Source organism: Pristiophorus japonicus, chromosome 1 (assembly GCF_044704955.1).
Source record: "Pristiophorus japonicus isolate sPriJap1 chromosome 1, sPriJap1.hap1, whole genome shotgun sequence".
Taxonomy (NCBI): Eukaryota; Metazoa; Chordata; class Chondrichthyes; family Pristiophoridae; genus Pristiophorus; species Pristiophorus japonicus.
Window position 1 is genome coordinate 374,737,235 of NC_091977.1, and position 5,513 is coordinate 374,742,747.

Below are 5,513 nucleotides of genomic sequence, written 5' to 3' on the forward strand. Positions count from 1 at the left end.
CGGTTTGTACTGGTCCCACCTCCCCCAGAACCGGTTCCAATGTCCCAGGAATTTGAATCCCTCCCTCCTGCACCACTCCTCAAGCCACGTATTCATCTTAGCTATCCTGCTATTTCTACTCTGACTAGCACATAGCATTGGCAGCAATCCTGAGATTACTACCTTAGCGGTCTTACTTTTAATTTAACCCCTAGCTCCCGAAATTCAGCTTGTAGGACCTCATCCTGTTTTTTACCTGTATCGTTGGTACCTATATGCACCATGACAACTGAATGTTCACCCTCCCCCTCCAGAATGCCCTGCAGCCGCTCAGAGACATCCTTGACCCTTGCACCAGGGAGGCAACATACCATCCTGAAGTCTCAATTGTGACCACAGAAACGCCTATCTATTCCCCTTACAATAGAATCCCCTACCACTACAGCTCTCCCATTCTTTTTCCTTTCCTCCTTTGCAGCAGAGCCACCCATGGTGTCATGAACTTAGCTGCTGCCGCCTTCCCCTGATGAGCCATTTCCCCAACAATACCCAAAACGGTGTATCTGTTTTGGAGGGAGATGACCGCATGGGCCTTCCTATTCCTGTTCTGCTTGATGGTCACCCATTCCCTATCTGCCTTTGTAACCTTTACCTGCAGTGTGACCAACTCACTAAATGTGCTATTCATGACTTCCTCAGCATCATGGATGCTCCAGAGTGAATCCATGTGCAGCTCCAGTGCCGCAATGCGGTCTGTCAGGAGCTGCAGCTGGATACACGTCCTGCATACATAGTCATCAGGGACACTGGCCCTGATTTCCCACATTGCACAGGAGGAGCATGACACGGGACTGGGCTCTCCTGCCATGACTTAATCCTTAAATTAATTTAATTTGGCAACTATGCTAAAGGTTGCTTGCTGATAAGAAAAAGAAAAAAAGAAAAATAAGGAAAAACTACTCACCAATCACCAGCCAATCACTTACTCCCTTGGCTATGACATCACCTTTCCATTTCTTTTTACTTCCTTTTTGCCCTTTCTCCCTGCAGTAGCTTGCTGCTGGGCCTTTAGTAAGCCTCTCACCTCTTGCCGCTCATTGCTCTGCCTCCTGACTGCTGCTCCTGACGCTGTTGGGCCTTTAGCAGGCCTCTCACCTCACGCTGCTCGCTGCTCCGCCTCCCGATCAATTAAAGAGGTGGCAGAGTAATGCGGAGACAGAGGACACAGAGGAGGCAAGCGTACAGCCAACGAAGGTACAAGGAAAAGCAATCTTACCTCAACTTGTCTGAAAATACGTGTCTTAGGAGGCTGCGCTTCCGGAAGGAGATCCTTGATAAGATATGCCAGCTCATCAAGTGGGATCTGTAGCCTTCCAGCACCATCAGAACTGCACTGCCTGTTGAGGTAAAGGTTACTGCGGCACTATCCTTCTACGCATCTGGATCCTTTCAGGCTTCAGCTGGTAACATCTGTGTTATCTCTCAGCATGCCACACACTGCTGCATTCGGCAGGTGACTGAAGACCTCTAAGCTCGCAGGATGGACTTTATAAACTTCCCTATGACCAGGGAGGCATAGACCGGGCGAGCTTTGGGTTTTTCGAGAATAGCAAACTTCCCCAAGGTGCAGGGAGCAATAGACTGCACGCACATCGCCCCGAAAGCCTCTTTACAGAAACCGGAGGTGTTTCGTAACAGAAAGGGATTCCACTCCCTGAATGTGCAGCTCGCTGCTGACCACAACCAAATTATTATGACAGTAAATGCTACATTTCCTGGCATCATCCATGATGCGCACATCCTACGTGAGAGTGCTATCCCTGACCTGTTTGTCAATCAGCCAGAAGGTCACGGTTGGATGCAGAGGGATAAAGAATATGGCCTTGCCAGCTGGCTGATGACCCCACTGCGTAATCCCGTTACTGAAGCCGAGAAATGTTACCATGAAAGCCACATAGCTACACGCATCATCATCGAAAAGACAATTGGAGTCTTAAAGCAGCGCTTCAGAGGCCTGGACCACTCTGGTGACAGCCTACAGTACCACCCTGACCAGGTTGCTGAGTTTATTGTGGTGTGTTGCATGTTGCATAACCTAGCTATAAGGAGAGGACAACAAATGCCAGATGGGGCTGCAGGTCCACCTCCAGAACCGGGGTGGGGGTAAGAGCCAGACGGGGCAGAGCAGGAGGAGGAGGAGGACCTGGGGGAGGACAATCATTCTGGCAATGAAGCCATGCTCCCACCACCCCCCACCTCCCCCCCCGCAAGAAGAGCAGAGATACCCCGTGGGAGTTACACGGCTGCAAAGCTATTGCATAGCAGCTCATAAATGAATGCTTTGCATGAACTTACATTGGGGACAGTCACATTTACAGTTACAGTTACAGTTACGGTTAAACAAAAGTTGCAATTGCATTGAGTTACGTTGAGTTACATTTTAGCCTTACCTGCACTGGCCTGGCCTGTCTATTGTTGTACAACATTTGCATTAATACTTAACTGAACTAAACTTATATTATTGTAAGACAATGCACAACAATTGTTAAATTCAATAAAATATGTTATTGCAACAAAGAAATTTTAAACATTTTTTATCAACACCCCCCACCCTCCCAAATCCCACCCCCCCCCCCCCCCCAACAACTATAAATGAAAATTAACACTAAAAAATTTAACAGTAACAGAAGATAACAAAGCAAAAACAACCCCCCCACCCCTCCCTACCTGCGGCCATGTTACCCTCCAGATCCTTCCCCCCCCCACGTGTCTTCGCCCCACCCACCCGTTTTGGCCCCCAGAGAGCGAGACGAAGCTGGCGTGCAGCGGGCAATGTAAAGACTTCCTGCCATGGTGGGGGTGTTGGAGTGGAAGACGAAGCTGGCGGTTCGTCTTCCGAGTCAAGAGGAAGTGGTTCCTCCGTACTCGCTTAAGATTAGAAAAAGGGGAGGTGCAATGAGACCTGGGTGTCATGGTACATCAGTCATTGAAAGTTGGCATGCAGGTACAGCAGGCGGTGAAGAAGGCGAATGGCATGTTGGTCTTCATAGCGAGGGGATTTGAGTACAGGGGCAGGGAGGTCTTACTGCAGTTGTACAGGGCCTTGATGAGACCTCATCTGGAATATTGTGTTCAGTTTTGGTCTCCACGTCTGAGGAAGGACGTTCTTGCTATTGAGGGAGTGCAGCGAAGGTTCACCTGACTGATGCCCGGGATGGCAGGACTGACATATGAGGAGAGACTGGATCGACTGGGCTTGTATTCACTGGAGTTTAGAAGAATGAGAGGGGATCTCATAGAAACATATCAAATTCTGACGGGACGGGACAGGTTAGATGCAGGAAGAATGTTTCCGATGCTGGGGGAGTCCAGAACCAGGGGTCACAGTCTAAGGATAAGGGGTAAGCCAGTTAGGACTGAGATGAGGAGAAACTTCTTCACTCAGAGATTTGTGAACCTGTGGAATTCTCTTCCGCAGAGTTGTTGATGCCAGTTCGTTCGATATATTCAAGAGGGAGTTGGATATGGCCGTTACGGCTAAAGGGATCAAGGGGTATGGAGAGAAAGCAGGAAAGGGGTACTGAGGTGAATGATCAGCAATGATCTTATTGAATGGTGGTGATGGCTCAAAGGGTCGAATGCCCTACTCCTACACCTATTTTCTATGTTTCTATGTTTCTATGCTCGGGGTGATACTCTGACCCAACACGACATCTTGGGGTGCAGCACCGTGTTCAGCCAGCTGCGCATGCCGAAGGGCATTTGTTGAGGCGGTCTGCTCACGCATTTCCTCCAGGGTCTGCCGTGCTATCTCCAGTAGCTCGACTTGCACAGCAGACACCTGTGTAAAGTCACGCGTGAACTGAGAAAACCCCTGGAGAAGCTCGCGACCTATCGCGACCGTCTCTGAGCACAGGGAGATCAAGCTCTCCAACTGATTGTCCGAGGGAGGCGATTGCTGACCTCGCTGACCCGGCCTCCGTGGGATCGGCGTGCGCAATATAATGCACCTTGGCGTTGCCGGCTGCACGCCGCTTGGTCCCGATGCCTCTTCGCTCTCACTTGAGATGACCGCAGGTTGATCCCCCTCCGTAAGTGGCTGCTGCTGCTCCTCCTCCTCCTCGGGCTCAGTGGTGGTGATGGTGGTGTCGCGTTCATCATCACCATCATCCTCATCCTCATCCTCATCCTCCACCTCGTCATCGTCGTCATCGTCGTTGTGCAGGTGCTGGTTGCACCTCGACCAGCGTGTCAGGATGACTTTAAAAGCACATTTGAGCTAATTACAGAGCTTATTTGAACATAATGGTAAACATTAATGAGAGACGTTATATATCAATACATTTCACTACCCCAGAAAGCTGTAGTGGCTGCATCCCTTGCTCTTATTGCTTCTTATGCACAAAGGCTGCATGCACGTATGACATGACATCATTCATATATTGCATATTGCATTATAGTTATAATTGCAGGATGTTACATTACTTTTTAATACTGTTTGACACATTACTCACGAGACGAATAACTGGGCTCTGCCAGACCGCGGGTGGTGGCCAAATGGCTTCCATGGCCCACCAGCGTGGCTGCACGCTCCTCCAGGTCAGTCAGTGGTTGCACTGAGCAGAGCCCTCTCCGGTTCGCCTCTGCTCAGCGCGGTTGTTAGATATCTTCTTCTGCAAACGAGAAAAGAACATAGCATCAGCAAATTGACTAGGTAGTATCATGGAGACACAGCAGTTTAAAACATTACATGCTGCAGCTTGACACATATACATCTCTCTATACTGCAGCTGCCAGATAGACTTCCATTCCATCAAACACTTCCAGGGCAGGTACAACACATGTTCAATACAGATTATAGCTCCCTCTACACTGTCCCATCTAACACTCCCAGGGCAGCTACAGCAAGGGGTTATTTACAGAGTAAAGCTCCCTCTACATAGTCCCAGGATCAGAGCCCTGACCGGATCTTAAAATTGAGTTTATGTAATACATGTATGAATAACAAACTTAAATTCAATCCAGTAGATTAATTATTACCATTACACAATTTGCATCAGTACAATATAAAATGCAACATACTCTTGCTGCAGCTACCAAGCTGTTCCAGCGCTTCCGGCACTGGTCCAACCCCCTTCCCTCATGGGAAGCTGAGGTCACTACGTTCGCGATCTCAGCCCAAATTTTCCGATACACATGGGGTGGGGGGGATCCTTTGAGCACCCCGAGTCAATTGGCCCCACCGGGACTGCACCTCATCGACGAGGGCCTCATTGGCTTCATCGCTGAAAGGTTTCGCCCTCTCTTACCAGGTCGGACCCATAGCGCTAACAACACCATCTTGAAAAACGGAGCAAAAGTTCATTGCATAAAAGAATTTGGAGAGAAGGCTGCGTTTTACACAGTGAGCTTCATGTTAGTTCATAGTTCGTTTTTAAGGATATTTAAGGACATTTAAAAGAAGGGGGCTATAATATCTCTGTCATTATTCCTGGCTGCTTTTTCTATTCAGCATCGAGCTGGAAGAAGGCTTA